General features: G+C 47.1%; 1 protein-coding gene and 1 non-coding gene across 4 annotated transcripts in view; both read left to right on the forward strand.

The window, feature by feature from the left end:
* LOC126260192 (UDP-glycosyltransferase UGT5-like) overlaps positions 1 to 19,166 on the forward strand; it is a 369,168-nt gene that overhangs the window by 25,527 nt on the left and 324,475 nt on the right. The window lies entirely within an intron of this gene.
* On the forward strand, positions 3,228 to 3,302 carry Trnat-ugu (transfer RNA threonine (anticodon UGU)). The gene has a single exon. It is a non-coding gene; the product is annotated as a tRNA-Thr (tRNA).

A 19,166-nucleotide genomic window follows, 5' to 3' on the forward strand; every position in this document is an offset into this window, starting at 1 on the left:
ATATGCAGAATTCTACTTTTTTTGTAAGCTGTTTTCTAAAAATAGCACATCCTCTCTATGTACCACAGGGGTGAACGACTGGGAAAATACACTGAAGCTCCAAAGAAACTGGCATAGGCATGCGTATTCAAATACAGAGAAATGTAAACAGCAGAATACGGCGCTGCGGTCGGCAGCGCCTATGTAAAACATGGGTCTGGCGCAGTAGTTACATCGGTTACTGCTGCTACAATAACAGGTTATCAAGATTTAAGTGAGTTTGAACTTGATGTTATAGTCGGCGCACGAACGATGGGACACAACATTTCCGAGGTGGCGATGAACTGCGGATTTTCCAGTTCAACCATTTCGCGAGTGTACCGTGAATATCACGAATCAGGTAAAGCATCAAATCTCCGACATCGTTGCGGCCGAAAAAAAGATCCTGCAGGAACTGGACCACCGAAGACCAAAGAGAATCGTTCAACGCGACAGAAGTGCAAACCATCCGCAAATTGCCGCAGATTTCAGTGCTGGGCCATCAGCAAGTGTCAGCGTGCGAATCATTCAATGAAGCATCATCGATACGGGCATTCGGAGCCGAACGTCCACTCGTGGTCCTTGATGGCGGCACGACACAAAGTTTTAGCCTCTCCTGGACCCGTCAACACTGACATTGGAATGTTGATGACTGGAAACACGTCGCCTGGTCGCACAAGTCCCATTTCAAATTGTATCGAGGGGATGGACGTATACGGGTATGGACACAACCTCATGAATCTAAGGGTCCTGCATGCCAGCAGAGGACTGTTCAAGCTCGTGGAGGCTCTGTAATGTTGTGGGGCGTGTGCATCTGGACTGATATGGGACCCCTGATACATCAAGAAACGACTCTGACAGGTGACATGTACGTAAGCGTCCTGTCTGATCACCTGCATCCATTCACGTCTGTTGTGCATTCCGACGGGCTTGGGCAATTCCAGCACGACAATGCGACACCCCATACGTCCAGAATTGCTACCGAGGTGCTACCTTCCTACTCCCGCTGGCCACCATACTCCACAGACATGAACATTATTGAGTATATCTAGGATGCCTTGCAACGTGCTGTTCAGAAGAGATCTCCACCCCCTCGCACTCGTGCGGACGCATGAACAGCACTGCAGGCTTCATGATGTCAGTTCCTTCCAGAACTACTTCAGACATTAGTCGAGTCTATTCCACGTGCGGCACTTGTGCGTGCTCGCGGGGGCCCTACAAGATAATAGGCAGGTGTACCAATTTCTTTGGCTCTTCAGTGTATATCTACAGCACTATCAACTCACGAGGAGAGATAGTCATTTGGGAGCTACCCAGGAATGGAAGGAGAAGGATGTTTCATTGGAGATACACTCCTGGAAATGGAAAAAAGAACACATTGACACCGGTGTGTCAGACCCACCATACTTGCTCCGGACACTGGGAGAGGGCTGTACAAGCAATGATCACACGCACGGCACAGCGGACACACCAGGAACCGCGGTGTTGGCCGTCGAATGGCGCTAGCTGCGCAGCATTTGTGCACCGCCGCCGTCAGTGTCAGCCAGTTTGCCGTGGCATACGGAGCTCCATCGCAGTCTTTAACACTGGTAGCATGCCGCGACAGCGTGGACGTGAACCGTATGTGCAGTTGACGGACTTTGAGCGAGGGCGTATAGTGGGCATGGGGGAGGCCGGGTGGACGTACCGCCGAATTGCTCAACACGTGGGGCGTGAGGTCTCCACAGTACATCGATGTTGTCGCCAGTGGTCGGCGGAAGGTGCACGTGCCCGTCGACCTGGGACCGGACCGCAGCGACGCACGGATGCACGCCAAGACCGTAGGATCCTACGCAGTGCCGTAGGGGACCGCACCGCCACTTCCCAGCAAATTAGGGACACTGTTGCTCCTGGGGTATCGGCGAGGACCATTCGCAACCGTCTCCATGAAGCTGGGCTACGGTCCCGCACACCGTTAGGCCGTCTTCCGCTCACGCCCCAACATCGTGCAGCCCGCCTCCAGTGGTGTCGCGACAGGCGTGAATGGAGGGACGAATGGAGACGTGTCGTCTTCAGCGATGAGAGTCGCTTCTGCCTTGGTGCCAATGATGGTCGTATGCGTGTTTGGCGCCGTGCAGGTGAGCGCCACAATCAGGACTGCATACGACCGAGGTACACAGGGCCAACACCCGGCATCATGGTGTGGGGAGCGATCTCCTACACTGGCCGTACACCACTGGTGATCGTCGAGGGGACACTGAATAGTGCACGGTACATCCAAACCGTCATCGAACCCATCGTTCTACCATTCCTAGACCGGCAAGGGAACTTGCTGTTCCAACAGGACAATGCACGTCCGCATGTATCCCGTGCCACCCAACGTGCACTAGAAGGTGTAAGTCAACTACCCTGGCCAGCAAGATCTCCGGATCTGTCCCCCATTGAGCATGTTTGGGACTGGATGAAGCGTCGTCTCACGCGGTCTGCACGTCCAGCACGAACGCTGGTCCAACTGAGGCGCCAGGTGGAAATGGCATGGCAAGCCGTTCCACAGGACTACATCCAGCATCTCTACGATCGTCTCCATGGGAGAATAGCAGCCTGCATTGCTGCGAAAGGTGGATATACACTGTACTAGTGCCGACATTGTGCATGCTCTGTTGCCTGTGTCTATGTGCCTGTGGTTCTGTCAGTGTGATCATGTGATGTATCTGACCCCAGGAATGTGTCAATAAAGTTTCCCCTTCCTGGGACAATGAATTCACGGTGTTCTTATTTCAGTTTCCAGGAGTGTAAATCAACCACGCATGAGGAAAACGTGCGTTTACTAACAGATGAAAAAATACTGGCGGCAGGTTCTCGAGAGGCTAATGGCACTGGTGACAGTTCTACAAAGTCAACTTAACTTTTTCGAGGAACACATGACAAAATACATGAAATTGGAATCTTCATAAAAAATATACGAAGATGGTGTCTGTTCTTTCGGACATGTCCGAAATAACAGATACCAGATACCATCTTTATATAGTTAAGGGTAACCGGCCATTGACTTCCTTCTTCAGTACTGGATGCACACGCATTCCCCGAACTCTTACGGGACTCGTTAAGATTGTCTGCCGCGAGTAATGAGTGTAATGGGCAGGTGCACTACGAATGGACATTAAGTTGGGAATGTAGGTCTCACGGGGAGCGTGCAAGGGATAAATCCCTGCAGTCGCACTATCCCCTGTGCCCTCGGTGGCTCAGATGGATAGAGCGTCTGCCATGTAAGCAGGAGATCCCGGGTTCGAGTCCCGGTCGGGGCACACATTTTCAGCTGTCCCCGTTGACGTATATCTACATCTACATCTACATCTACATCTACATCCATACTCCGCAAGCCACCTGACGGTGTGTGGCGGAGGGTACCTTGAGTACCTCTATCGGTTCTCCCTTCGATTCCAGTCTCGCATTGTTCGTGGAAAGAAAGATTGTCGGTATGCCTCTGTGTGGGCTCCCAATCTCTCTGATTTTATCCTCATGGTCTCTACGCGTTATATACGTAGGACGAAGCAATATACTGCTTGACTCCTCGGTGAAGGTATGTCCTCGAAACTTCAACAAACGCCCGTACCGAGCTACTGAGCGCTCTCTTGCAGAGTCTTCCACTGTAGTTTATCTATCATCTCCGTAACGCTTTCACGATTACTAAATGATCCTGTAACGAAGCGCGCTGCTCTCCGTTGGATCTTCTCTATCTCTTCTATCAACCCTATCTGGTACGGATCCCACACTGCTGAGCAGTATTCAAGCAGTGGGCGAACAAGTGTACTATAACCTACTTCCTTTGTTTTCGGACTGCATTTCCTTAGGATTCATCCAATGAATCTCAGACTGGCATCTGCTTTACCGACGATCAACTTTTTACCATCATTCCATTTTAAATCACTCCTAATGCCTACTCCCAGATAATTTATGGAATTAACTGTTTCCAGTTGCTGCCCTGCTATATTGTAGCTAAATGATAAGGGATCTTTCTTTCTGTGTATTCGCAGCACATTACACTTGTCTACTTTGAGATGCAACTGCCATTTCCTGCACCATGCGTCAATTCGTTGCAGACCCTCCTGCATTTCAGTACAATTTTCCATTGTTACAACCTCTCGATATACTACAGCATCATCCGGAAAAGCCTCAGTGAACTTCCGATGTTATCCACAAGGTCATTTATGTATATTGTGAATAGCGACGGTCCTACGACACTCCGCTGCGGCACACCTGAAATCACTCTTACTTCGGAAGACTTCTATCCATTGAGAATAACATACTGTGTTCTGTTATCTAGGAACTCTTCATTCCAATCACACAATTGGTCAGATAGTGCATATGCTCTTACTTTGTTCATTAAACTACTGTGGGGAACTGTATCGAACGCCTTGCGGAAGTCAAGAAACACGGCATCTACCTGGGAACCCGTGTCTATGGCCCTCTGAGTCTCGTGGATGAATAGCGCGAGCTTACAGATTAGGGTCTTGATTTAATTATCATTTCATTCATAAAAAATAGTTGAATACCTGGTATTATTTGATGCTGTTGTGCAAGAACACCTGAGAAAACTTACTAGCAAGGAGATTCGTATTCATTATCTGGAAAAAAATATCCAAACGAATTGGTCAATCTGTTCGCATACGCACAGCACCGGCGCGGTGCTGGTTCCGTATACTTGAGTGAGTCATGTTTGTGCCGGCCGAAGTGGCCGTGCGGTTAAAGGCGCTGCAGTCTGGAACCGCAAGACCGCTACGGTCGCAGGTTCGAATCCTGCCTCGGGCATGGATGTGTGTCATGTCCTTAGGTTAGTTAGGTTTAAGTAGTTCTAAGTTATAGGGGACTGATGACATCATAAGTTAAGTCCCATAGTGCTCAGAGCCATTTTTTTTTTTTTCAACCATGTCTGTCCATTCATTCAGTATGGCGGCCGCCGTTGCACTTCGCAGTTGAAGGTTGGCAACAGCGCTGCTAGCTGTCAGGAGTCGTCTGTCACCGTAAGGAGTGTAGAGTTCCGGTGGTGCAGTTACGAGACAGTTTGTGGACCCTCTGAACAGTGCTTGCTTGGACGCCATACAGTACCGCGACAAGTCAAACATGGCAGCCCCCAGTTGGTCTGTTCACATTAATCCCGCGTGCGACCTACGCGGAGAAGTTTCGGGGCTCCTTCCCTCGGCAGGGGACAGGAAGCACTCTGCAGGTGCCAGCTGCGCCCTCAGAGTCCATCTGCTGTGGCTGCCACAGGAGCGGAGCGCCGGCCGTGTTGACCTATGGTAATTGGTCTGGCGGAGGCACGTCGCAGACCGACCGCTGTCCTGTGGACTCAGTGTAGCTCGCAAGAGGATATCACTGTTATTTGTCCCCTTTTCCTGTTCCATGCACGGATGTTGCTTGGAAAGAATGACTATGCGAACTCTTAATTTCTGATTTTCCCGAAGTGGTCATTTCGTGTGACTGTTCTTTGATGAGGAACTCCCTAAAAGTGAACCTTTTACGAAATGCGTTGTTCTTCTTCTTTTCATTTCCTCTTCTGTTAATACTGCCTGTGTGACAGTTCTCGTCTCAGCGTGCTGGACATTTTCTGGATTTCCACCCTTTTATTGGGACGCGAGTTAAGAAATCTTAAGGAGTAAGGTACGTGAGCAAGATACCAGTTGCGAAGCAGCAAAACTGGCTGTTCCCAAAATGCATTTGCAGACTCTTGGAAGAAAGGATATTGTGGAGAATTGTCTTTTCCACAGTGTAGTGGATTGTTTGCCAAATTCATTCCGGAAATTATTTTTAAATGACTCAAGATGTGTCCAGTTAACCTACCCTTTTCTGCAGTCAGTTCATATCATTAAACTCTTTTCTATGGCTCTGAGCACTATACGACTTAACTTCTGAGGCCATCAGTCGCCTAGAACTTAAAACTAATGAAACCTAGCTAACCTAAGGACATTACACACATCCATGCCCGAGGCAGGATTCGAACCTGCGACCGTAGCGGTCGCTCAGTTCCAGACTGTCGCGCCCAGAACCGCACGGCCACTCCGGCCGGCAAGCTCTTTTCTCCCCAGTGCGATTCTGTACCTCTTGATAAGTTATCTGATCTACCAATTAAAGCTACTATGTTGCACATAACACTATACTTTATAAAAATATTTCTTGTTGATTGTGTTCCACAGCTTTTAACTTCTGCTTATTTTGTGTTTGTCCCGTCCGTAAGAGGGCATCTTGAATTGTAATGCCTCCGAATTTCTTATGTGAAAACCAAACGAATTTCCTTAATATTCTACATCTTTATTCTTCACGTCTGCATATTTATTTCTAAACAGTTATGCCAGCGACGAACACGTTTCCGTTTGTTGATACCGTCACTCTATAATGTTTGGCCAAGCCACAACCTCACCTCTGCTTGCACCGCTATGCTATGTCACTATCAAAGTCCTCGAAGGTATTCTTTAAAATTTTGGGAACAGATGACAATCGCTTGGGGCCAAGTTGGAACTGTAGGGAGAACGATCGATGACGGTGAACCCAAGGCGTCGGGTTGTTGCAGCGCTCGTGTGCATTGTCATGACGAACGGGGCGGTGCCTATGTTGTGAACTAACTTTGAGTTCGAGACGCCATTACAACATGCTGTTCCTCAAGCACCGACGTATTTACGTTAGACACCGCTATGTTAGGCGCTACAATTCGGAGTTCGCCAGCGACAAAGAGCTGCAACTATGCAAACGTGAAGAATAAAGACGTAGGGTGTTAATAACGTTTGTTTTATTTATAAGGCTTTTAGAGTTTTCATATAAAAAATTCGGAAGCGTTACTTTTCAGTATGCCCTTGTACAAGGGATCAGCGTGGTTATTAACGGATCTGGCAATGGTAATATTACACGCTGGTCGGATACCCTTCTGTCGTCACTCGATGCGTCTCTGCAGCGGTTTTACGAAGTTGCTTCAAATTTTATACATACACGGGGCTGCTTCAAGTCAGGCATTGCAAAACCGCAAACTCGCGGAAATAACGACAACGGAAATATGCTCACCAACCGCTAACCAAATCACGCGGCTCGCAGGTACTTTGGGAGATTGATTCAAGAAGAATATATGGAGAGATAACATGTTAGTATGCCACTGTACTGGTAATCATTTGCGCGCAAAATTCAAAGTTCGGGGACTTTTCAATGCCACCTCTTAATCCTCCCCACGCAGTATCCCTGACTTGATTCGACTTCACTCCATTGATTTTCGTCTTATACAGTTGTGGAGTATGAGACTGAAATAAATGCTTTAAAAGTATCTGTTGGTCCTAGTATAAATCTAGTTCTTTGTACACACTGCCAAATTGGGATTCCAAGTTGGTCTTAAGGGGTTGAATCCTCCGCTTTTGCAGTCTCCATTCCATAAGCAAGAACATGCAAGTCCATAGTTGACCCATTCCTATTCAAAACATTTGGTTACCTCTAACGGGATAATTACTCTCTGACAATGAGACATGATGCAGTATATCGACACTTGTCGAATTCCTCAAAGTCAGAGAGTTCATATTAACAGCAGCATTTCGCAGAATCCGAACTGACATTACTTCATAAAGTTGCACAAAAATATTGTAAGGAAAGCTCTCCAGGAAGGAGTCAGAAATATCACTGGAGTGGTTATCACACCTAGATACTAGAAGAGCAGAAACGAAATACTAGAAGAGCAGAAACGTAATCTAGATATCATCTAGAATCTTAGCTTGAATATCATAGTTATTTATTTGGCAAGGAATTAGTGCCCTCCTCTATTCCATGATCTTGTTCACACTAAATGTTAAGACAGGATCTGCAGTTTAGCGTATAATTTTAAACCCATTGCGGCTTGGAATGTTTCACACTCGTGAACTTAATCATTTTGTGGCATTCGGACTACCCTCTCCATACTTAAAGCCTCTAGAAAACGCAACGGCACATTAGCTAACGTGGGTAATAATTATACCGCCTTATAGGAAACACACGGAAAGAGGTGGCGCTGCGGTAGAACTCGGGACTCGTATACAGAAGGCCGGGGATCCTGAGATCCGGATTCAGAATTTACGTCATTTCCGTAAATCACTGAAGGTGAAAACCGGTATGCTGACTCTGGAAAGCAGCGAAACAGGCCACCTGCAGACATTCAGTGCGGTGGTTGTTATTAGAATGTACGTAGTTTCCTTGTCAGGATTTTTACCAATTTCGAAATTGACTTACGTAAGTATCAAAGACCAGAGTGCTTTTTAGTATCATTTGATTTTTTGTTAATTTATTCATAGTTTTTATAAACAACTTTTTAGGTACTTTTTTACATTCTTATATTTTACTAGCGAATCCGGCAATGCTTCGAGTTGCTAAATATGTGTAGGAACTGGATATACATCGTAATCTCTTTCCCTCTTTCCCTCCCCCCCCCTCTCTCTCTCTCTCTCTCTCTCTCTCTCTCTCTCTCTCTCTCTCTCTCTATACTTGAGGCTCGTTTGTTGTTATTTGTAGCAAAACTTTGATTGGGAGATGAAGTTCCTTAAAATGGTAAATCGGTTTGGATCTTTGCAATACAGGGTATAAGAGACCTCTCCTGGTAATGGGTTTCATGGGTTTCTGAGGATTTTAGCGTCAATGACAGTATTTCGCATTGTTTTGATCTGAAAACGGGTAGGGTTACATAGTTTCCGACGATTCTGTAGTTGTAGCTAGAACAGGTTTGCAAACGGTAGGAGTTAAGTGTGCGCGAGTAATGAGTGGATGGGCAAATATCTATTAGAATCTATTAGATACACAACGTATGTAGATTGTGTACAGTTAGGAATGTGGGTCTCACGGGAAGCGTGCAAGGGATAAGTCCCTGCAGTCGCGCCATTCATTTGTGTCCTCGGTGGCTCAGATGGATGCGTCTGCCATGTAAGCAGGAGATCCTGGGTTCGAGTCCCGGTCGCGGCACACATTTTCAGCTGTCCCCATCAACAACACCTGTCGCAGCTGAGGGTTTCAATTAATTATCATTTATTCTACAGAAGCTGCACGGTCATCAATGGTATCTGTTTTTCGAGAGCAGTTACTGTCTTAAAAAAAATATATGTATATATATATATATGAGAGAGAGAGAGAGAGAGAGAGAGAGAAAGATAAATATGTTTCTAATTGTTTTAATTGTCCTTTGTACTTTGTTGCCACAGCTGCTTCGTGGTCACTGATACCAATTTCGACGTGGACATCCTCAAACTCGTCAGGTCTATTTGTTGCCATTAGATCTAATGTAGTTCCATCATGGGTAGGGTTCCTAATTACCTGTTCTAGATAGTTTTCAGAGAACGCATTTAGTAAAGCCTCACATGATCTCTTAGCACATCCCTCACTAACAAAACTGTAACTTTCCCAATTAATTGTTAGATGGTTAAAATTTCCACCGATGATTACAGTATGATTGCGGAACTTTCGTACAAGTGAAGTGAGGTTTCCTCAATAGTTTTCTCTTACATCAGGAGATGAGTCTTGTGAGTGATAGAAGGATCCAGTTATCATTTTATGCCCTCCCCTGATACTGATTTTTGCCCAAACAATCTCACAAGTAGCTTCAATTTCTATCTCGACGAATTTGAGTTTTTGTGTACTGCAACATGCGTATTCGAATGCAACGTTGTATCAAAATTGCAAAGCAGTCGGTGAAGAATTTTCGGAGACTGTAAGATTCTGAACAAACGAACGTTTACATTTTCGTTTATGTAATTCATGTTGACGGGACAATGGTATCTTATCTTTACCGAATAACATTTATTTCTTCACTTAACGTATTCTGCACGTTCATTATGGTACCATTTCTGCTTCTGTTAGCTAATTAACTGATGAGTAAACAGTTCAGTTTTCCAAGGTATCATTCGCTTCTTTTTGTGAATCAGCGTGACACAGAACAGGAGACGCACTACAAAGAGACAGCAGATGCACTTTTAAGCTTAAAACTGTTAAATAAGGCGTTCAGTAAGGTTCTACGATATTGGTGGAGCAGCATATCGGTCGAAGTAGTCAAAAAGTATGTCGAGCCCCTATGGTATAACACGTTATTCGAAAGGTCTGGAGACATGTCGTCACTTTGAGGACATAAGGAAGAAGAAATGCACTCGGTTGGAAAGCAGTTCGGTAGATAAGGCTGAATGAGGTTGAGGTGCCGCGTACGGGTAAGGAACGACTCTCGTATTCGGGAGGACGACAGTTCAAATGTCCATTTGGCCAATCAGACTGAGGCTTCCTGCACTTTACCTAAACCACTCAGGGTAATTGCCGGGACGGTTCCTTTGATGAATCGCATCGTGGCATCCCAGCCATGTTCGTTGCGCCGCATGTTAAGGAAAGGTAAAGTCCGCGGAAGTAGTGGTTCCCGTCATTATTCCAAGAAAGCTTTCGCGTTCCACACCGCTTGCGGCCGTTCTTCGTCCTGCCAAAGCGCGGCTCGTGGAGTTCCACGAAGGGAAACGGCAGTGCCTCGGAAGCAAACACATCTATGAAGGATCGCTGGTTGTCCGGATTGGCCGTACTATGTAGGTGTCGATATGGAATGTTTTATTCAGTGGTGCCAAAAATCATCGTCCCCTGCATTTGTCCATTGTACTTCCCGACAATATTTTCCGTCATCAGGCTGCTAACTGGTTTACTGTGGCCTAAACCATTTCTCCGTGGTACCAATTTAGACATTTCAAAGAACCTGCTACACTCAGTCAGTGTCTTCAGTTTTTATCAGCTATACCAAAGAAAGCAGGTGTTGACAGATGTGAAAATTACCGAACTATCAGTTTAATAAGTCACAGCTGCAAAATACTAACACGAATTCTTTACAGACGAATGGAAAAACTGGTAGAAGCGGACCTCGGGGAAGATCAGTTTGGATTCCGTAGACATGTTGGAACACGTGAGGCAATACTAACCTTACGACTTATCTTAGAAGAAAGATTAAGAAAAGGCAAACCTACGTTTCTAGCATTTGTAGACTTAGAGAAAGCTTTTGACAACGTTAACTGGAATACTCTCTTTCAAATTCTGAAGGTGGCAGGGGTAAAATACAGGGAGCGAAAGGGTCTTTACAATTTGTACAGAAACCAGATGGCAGTTATAAGAGTCGAGGGGCATGAAAGGGAAGCAGTGGTTGGGAAAGGAGTGAGACAGGGTTGTAGCCTCTCCCCGATGTTATTCAATCTGTATATTGAGCAAGCAGTAAAGGAAACAAAAGAAAAATTCGGAGTAGGTATTAAAATTCATGGAGAAGAAGTAAAAACTTTGAGGTTCGCCGATGACATTGTAATTCTGTCAGAGACAGCAAAGGACTTGGAAGAGCAGTTGAACGGAATGGACAGTGTCTTGAAAGGAGGATATAAGATGAACATCAACAAAAGCAAAACGAGTATAATGGAATGTAGTCAAATTAAATCGGGTGACGCTGAGGGGATTAGATTAGGAAATGAGACACTTAAAGTAGTAAAGGAGTTTTGCTATTTGGGGAGCAAAATAACTGATGATGGTCGAAGTAGAGAGGATATAAAATGTAGACTGGCAATGGCAAGGAAATCGTTTCTGAAGAAGAGAAATTTGTTAACATCGAGTATAGATTTAAGTGTCAGGAAGTCGTTTCTGAAAGTATTTGTATGGAGTGTAGCCATGTATGGACGTGAAACATGGACGATAACCAGTTTGGACAAGAAGAGAATAGAAGCTTTTGAAATGTGGTGCTACAGAAGAATGCTGAAGATAAGGTGGGTAGATCACGTAACTAATGAGGAGGTATTGAATAGGATTGGGGAGAAGAGAAGTTTGTGGCACAACTTGACTAGAAGAAGGGATCGGTTGGTAGGACATGTTCTGAGGCATCAAGGGATCACAAATTTAGCATTGGAGGGCAGCGTGGAGGGTAAAAATCGTAGAGGGAGACCAAGAGATGAATACACTAAGCAGATTCAGAAGGATGTAGGTTGCAGTAGGTACTGGGAGATGAAGAAGCTTACACAGGATAGAGTAGCATGGAGAGCTGCATCAAACCAGTCTCAGGACTGAAGACCACAACAACAACAACTCTAATCTCTCTCTTCCCATACAGGTTTTGCTCCCTATGACATTCTATTGTACTATGGTATCTATTCCTCCATATGTTAACGTTTCTATAATCGTATCTCTTCTTCTAGTTGTTGGTAATTGTTGCGGTCTTCAGTCTGAAGACTGGTTTGATGCAACACTTGACGCTAGTCTATCCTGTGCAGGCCTTTTTAACTCCACGTAACTACTGCATCCTACATCGATTTGGGCCTTCATCTCGTCTTACAGCTTTTACCCGCATAATTTCTCTGTTTTTAGTCACGCCATAAATTTCACCTCTCTCCATTTCGATTCACTACCTTCTCATTATTTACTGCCCACACAATCTCCAGCATTCTTCTATAGAATCACATTCCGAAAAGCTTCTGTTGTCATCTTAGTTGAACTGTTTATCGTTCACGTTTCAGTTTCAAGCAAAGCTTCACTCCTCACAAATATCTTCACAAAAGGGTTCCTAACACACTTATATTCGATGTTAGCAAATTTCTTGTTTTAGGAAACGTTTTTCTTCTTTGACCATCGTTATTTTTTTGCTTAAATTGCAAAACTCATATGCTGCTGTTATTGTCTTATTTCCCAATCTAATTTATGCAGCGTTTCCTGATTTGATGAAACTACATTTCATTACTGCTGTTTTTTTTAATGATGATCACTCTAAAAAATTCGTTTCAAGACGCTATCCATTCCGTACAGCTATATTTAAAGCCATTCCCTGTATTGCTTGTTCAAAGTACGTGTTGAATCACATCAAGGATTGGCTACAACCCTGTCTCACTCCCTTCTTAACCACTGTTTCCCCTTTATGTCCTTCGACTCTTACAACCGCGCTTTGCTTTCTGCACGAGTTTTAAATGACCTTTTGCTCTCTGCATTTTATCCCTGCCACCTTCAAAGTTTTTTAAGACACTATCCTAGTCAGCACTGTCAAAAGCTTTCTCTAAATCTACAACAGCTATAAACCGGTCTGCACCTACTTTTTTTGGAACTTGAATTATTACATTCTTCTTGAATCTGAGGGTAATTCGCCTATCTCATTCATCGTGCGTACCATGTGGAACATATTTGTCATGGCTGGCTCCTTCAAGGATCTCAATAATTGTGAGGGAATGTCGTCTGCTGCTGGGGCCTTGCTTCGATTTAGGTCTATCAGTGCTCTGTCAAATTCTTCTCGTGTCATGTTCTTTTACTACCTCTTCGTTTTCTGTGATGTTAGCTTCAAGTTTGTTTTTCTTGTATGATCTGTCCATGTGTTTCTTGCACGTTTCAGCTTTCTCTTCTTAGTACTGGCTAACCATTAGAAGTAATATTCATGCAGACACTTCTCTTGTCTTTATTTTCCTATCGGCGTTGTACATCTTTCCTGTAGTTATGCATGCCTTTAGAGCCTTGCATTTCTCCTGCAGCTGTTCTTGCTGTGGCATTTTGTGCTTTATATCAGTATCATTTTTTCGACGCCTGTATTCTCTCTTACCTACTTCATTTGCTGCATTTTCATATTTTCTCTGTTTTAATTAGTATTTTTCCATGAATTTCTTTCTGCCGATTAAGTGGAGAGTCTCCTCATTTACTATTGTATTGGAGACTTACCATCCTCCTTGTGCAATAACACGTCTCAGGCTGTTGGATTCTCTTATTTTTCGTTTTTTTTTTCCAAAGCCGCTGATTCATTTCCATACATTGCTGTGCCCCCCAGGGGCTCAGCATTCATTTGCTGAGTACGGGCTTGGCGACCCCGGGGTCCTGAGCTGGGGACTGGTCAGCGCCGCCAGTCTCCTGTCACCGTAACCCCCGGACATGCTTCAGCGACCACCGTATGGCGCGGCGGTGGAATGTTGTGTGCTGCGGGGAATGGTAATCTTGGCTTGACCGCCTGGATTGCGAGGAAGGCCAACCTCTATAAAAACCCCTCAGTCTTACGGTGTGCTCCGCGCCTATGAGATGCATGGCTGTTGGGGTGGAACAGTCGCAAGCGAGCAACCTCTGGGGCACCTGCCGCACCCCAGTTGTATACGGCTTACTCTGGCACGCGGGGCTCTGTCTGAGCGGACCTTTAGTTCCCTAGCTGCTCGTGGGACCGCAATGGACCCTTCGACCTCTACATTTCCCCCTACCAGTGGATTGGGTGGGCCACTGGTAGGAAAACACACCCCATCGAAAAAGCGACTTCGTGCTGCGAGTCCTCCAGCTCCTGGTGTTGCTAGAGATTTATCAGACTGTCGTAACAGAGCACATGCTGATAATCAGAATGTGTTTTTGATTATTAAACGGAAGGAGGGTAGCTTTGAGAGGGTTTCTCCCTTTTACATCCACAAGGGTCTTGAGGGTATTGCAGGAATACTGAAGTCTGTGAAGCGACTACGCAATGGGACTCTGTTAGTTGAGACTTCTAGTTCCCGTCAAGTCGCTTCTCTTCAGAAAGCAACCTGTCTCGGAGAGTACGTTATAGAGACCGAGCTCCACTCCACTTTGAATTATAGTAAGGGTGTTGTGACATGTAGGGACTTGGTGGATATCTCCACAGACGAGTTAAAATCTGAGTGGGCTGACGAAGGTATTGTTGACGTGCAGCATATTATGAAACGAGTCGATGGGGACCTCGTCAAATCCGACTCGTTTATTCTCACGTTCAGTTGCCCGAGACTCCCAGAGCATGTTAAAGCGGGGTTCTTACGTTTGCCAGTACGACCATATTTCCCCAACGCAATGCGCTGTTTTAAATGTCAGCGCTTTGGGCATACTACGTTGGGGTGCAATGGGATAGCCACTTGTGGTAAATGTGGTCAGCCTGCCCATGAAGGAGCCGATTGTTCATCGCCTGTGAATTGCGTGAATTGCTCTGGGAGTCACCCTGTCTGGAGCCGGGTCTTCCCCATCTATCTCGAAGAACGGAAGATACAGGAGATCAAAACATCTAAGCGCATTCCCTATGGTGAGGCCAAGAAGCTCTTTAAGGCCATGCAATCTCTTGTGTTTACGACATCTTTCGCTTCCGCTCTGAAAAAACCGGTACCAATGGCCACTGTTGCTACGCAAACGGAGGTTGCTAGTGTTAGCACTATTACCTGCGTTTGCCAGTGCACTTGTGCTGCTGCGGTTGTTTTGAAACCTGCGGCTCTCCCCGCAACGTCGGACAAGGCCGTGGTTGCTGACATTGGGGTACTTCCTGCCTCTTCCCATATGGCGCCTTCTGCCCAGGCGAGTAAAGCACCAACTGCTGACAAGGCTCTGCATTTTAAGCCCCCCAAGACAAAGACGCCGAAGGTGAAGGTTTTGCCACCTGAGGAGACTGGTCAGGGTCGGTCCGATGACGAGGCCATCCTACTGTCTGACATCTCCCGTGGGTCGTCATCGGAGCTGATGGACATTGATGTCGACCGGGGGCGATCTTCTCGCCCCAGGAATAAATCTCCGGCCAGTACTGGCTCTCCTCCAAAACACAGAGGCAGGGTGAAAGTTCAGCCACCCTGATCACTGGCTCCCATATTACAGTGGAACCTGAATAGGTTCAGGACGCATGTGGCCGAATTACAACTCCTTGTACGAGAGTGCCCTTTGTGCTTATGTCTCCAAGAGACACATTTTCGGGCCACTGATGCTCCTTCTTTACGGGGTATACGGTATATCGGAAAGATGATCTGACGGGGGAAAGGGCAAAGGGTGGTGTTGCGGTTTTTGTCCGTGACATGCACCCCTCATCTGAGCTCCCTCTCGTTACATCCTTGCAAGCAGTTGCAGTTGACCTTCTTGTGGGTCGGAGGCTCACAGTCTGTTCACTTTACTTACCACCTCAGGATGCGATAGACTCTGAGGCTCTCACAGACCTTATTAGCCAACTCCCCCACCCATTTCTTCTTCTGGGGGACTTCAATGCTCATAATGTCTCATGGGGCTCTTCGACTACTTGCCCCAGGGGTCGCATTCTGGAAAGCCTCATGATGTCTGAAGAACTGTGAATCCTCAACTCTGGTGCTCCCACTCATTTCTGTACTGCTTCTGGGTCGTCATCAGCTATTGACCTTTCCTTTTGCTCTCCAGCACTCGCGGATTCTGCTCTGTGGGAGGTTGCTGCTGACCTCCATTCTAGTGACCACTTCCCCCTTTGGATTCGCCTCCTGGATGAGGCTATGGCATTACCAGTGCCGCCCTGGTGGCACCTCTGCAGAGCTGACTGGACACTTTTCAGCCAACTGGCTGTTTTGGAACACCGTGCCAGAGTCCACGAATGGGTAGACCATGTTACAGCTGTGATCTCCCATGCTGCTGAATTGTCAATCCCACGGTCATCCGGTTATCCCAAGAGGCGTCCTGTCCCTTGGTAGACCACTGAGTGCCGCTCAGCCATCCGAGCCCGCCGTGCAGCTCTGGGCCGCTTCAAGTGCCGTCCCTCAGCTGACAATCTTGCAGCCTTTCGGGTGGCAAGGGCCAAAGAGCGGCGAGTGATTAAAGAGAGCAAACGACGGTCATGGCAATCGTTCTTGAACTCCATCTCCCGCTCCACTAGTTCTACGAAAGTATGGGAAGCCATCAGGAGGATTTCCGGGAAACTCGGCCAGCTACCTGTCACGGCATTGCTGCATCAGGGAAGTCTTCTCACGGCGCCGAGAGACATTGCCCAGACACTGGCCATGCATTTTGCGGCATCTACCGCCACTGTTAACTGTGATCCAGATTTCTGCCGCTACCGCACTGCCATCGAGAGGGGTCACTTGGACTTCCGGTCTCCAAATTCTGAACCCTACAACTGCCCCTTCACAATGTGGGAACTGGATTCGGCGCTGTCTGTGGCTCATGATACTGCGCCTGGTCATGATCAAATCCGGTACAGCATGCTGCAGCACTTGTTACTGCCTTCCAAGGAAGTTCTCCTGAATTGTTTTAATATGATATGGTTATCCGGCACGTACCCTGACTCGTGGAGGGAGGCGATTTTGATTCCCCTCCTCAAACCGGGGAAGGACCGAACGCATCCCAGTAGTTATCGGAGTATTGCTTTGACGAACTGTGTCGGGAAGACGTTGCAACGCATGGTCAACCGTCGCCTGGTTTGGCTGCTCGAGACCAGGCAGCTCCTTAGCCCCTCTCATTGTGGCTTTCGGAGATGTCGTTCCACTATAGACAACTTGACCCTGCTTGAGGCGGCCATCCAGCAGGCCTTCCTACGTAACCAGCATTGTCTAGGTGTATTCTTTGATATTAATAAGGCGTATGACACAACTTGGCGCCGCCTTATCCTCAATCAACTCCATCAGTGGGGCTTTCGTGGCCGTCTCCCCATCTTCATTCGGTCCTTTCTTTCCCAACGCCTCTTTCGATATCGGGTTGGTACTGTGTTTTCTGATTTGTACGTGCAGGAGAATGGTGTTCCTCAGGGAAGCGTTTTAAGTGTCACCCTCTTTGCCGTCGCCATTAACAGTATCGCGTCCACTATCCGGAGTCCTGCCCAGTGCTCCTTGTTTGTGGACGATTTTGCTGTTTTCTGTTCTTCCTCCAGTCTTGTCACTGTTAGTCGGAAGTTGCAGCTTACGATAAAGCGATTAGAGGCATGGACTGCGCAGACGGGTTTTACCTTTTCTGCAGACAAATGTGTGTGTGTTCATTTTAATCGTTCTCGACGTCTTCTTACCTCCCCTGAATTGCGTCTGAGGGACACCATTCTTCCTTTTAGAGACACTATGAGGTTCCTGGGCCTCACTTTTGATTCCAAGTTGTCGTGGTTGCCTCACCTTAAAGACCTCAAGGTGCGGGCCCTGAAGGCACTGAATATTTTGAAGTGTCTGAGCCATCGGTCCTGGGGTGCAGATCGGGCGCGTCTGCTGCAATTTTATAGGGCTTTCGTCCGATCGCGTCTTGACTATGGTTGCACCGTGTATGGGTGAGCAAGGTCTTCGTATCTGAAGATTCTTGACGCAGTACACCATGAGGGTATCAGGCTGGCCACTGGTGCCTTCCGTACCAGTCCCATCCCCAGCCTGTGTGCTGAGGCAGGGGAACCGCCGCTCGCCATCCGGCGGAAACTCCTCATGGTGCGACGGGTGTGTCAATTCCTTGCCTGTCCTACCTCCCCTGCGTACCCTACCGTTGCCCGACCACCTATGGAACGTCTCTTTTCCAATCGTCCCAGGGCAACGAGACCATTTGGGATTCGTGCCAAGCATTTGCTTGAGTCCCTTGGTGTGGAGCGTGTGGCCCCCCAACGACAAGGTTTTACCCGCCTGCCTCCCTGGTTGCTCCAGAGGCCCGGCGTCCTTTTAGACTTGTCGGAGTACCGGAGGAGCTGCACTCCTGCGTTTGTTTTTACCTCCTTATTTTCCGATATTTTACACCAGCATCCCGACCATGTACCAGTATTTACGGATGGCTCTAAATAGGGGGACTCTGTTGGTTGTGCTGTTGTTTTCCCTGATCGAGTCGTCAAGTTAACACTTCCTGCGGCGTTTACCATCTTTGATGCCGAATTGTTTGCGATCTTGCGGGCTTTGGAGCAGATGAGATGTGTTCCCAGTCTTAAGTTCCTTATCTGTTCTGACTCCCTGAGTGCCCTTCAGACCATGCAACACTTTTACCCAGCGGATACGGTCGTCCTGAACATCCATGATGCCCTACTCCACCTGCAACGGCACGGGAAGGAGGTTTCTTTCTGCTGGGTGCCGGGGCACGTGGGTATTAGGGGAAACGAACTGGCGGATGTGGCTGCCAAAGATGCATGTTCCCTCCCTCACGTTGTTGAATGTGCCGTCCCCCTCCATGCTGTTACCTCCCTTTTGCGTTTTCGTGTTATGTGTCAATGGGAAGAGGAGTGGCTGGCAGTCGGTGACAATAAGCTGCGTCTGGTCAAGGCCACCACGCGGCCATAGCGTACGTCCTACCAGTCATGCAGGCGGGATGAGGTTCTCCTCACTCGCCTCCGCATCGGGCACAGTCCCTTAACACATGGTTTTTTACTCCGGCGGGGGGACCCCAGAATCTGCAGTGCTTGTGGCGTCCAGATTACTGTCCGTCACATTTTACTTGACTGTCTTTTGTTCTCTGACCAGAGGGCGGTGGTTTCCTTGCCACCGGATTTGCCCTCTATTTTGCAA

Source organism: Schistocerca nitens, chromosome 5 (assembly GCF_023898315.1).
Source record: "Schistocerca nitens isolate TAMUIC-IGC-003100 chromosome 5, iqSchNite1.1, whole genome shotgun sequence".
In the NCBI taxonomy this organism is placed as follows: domain Eukaryota; kingdom Metazoa; phylum Arthropoda; class Insecta; order Orthoptera; family Acrididae; genus Schistocerca; species Schistocerca nitens.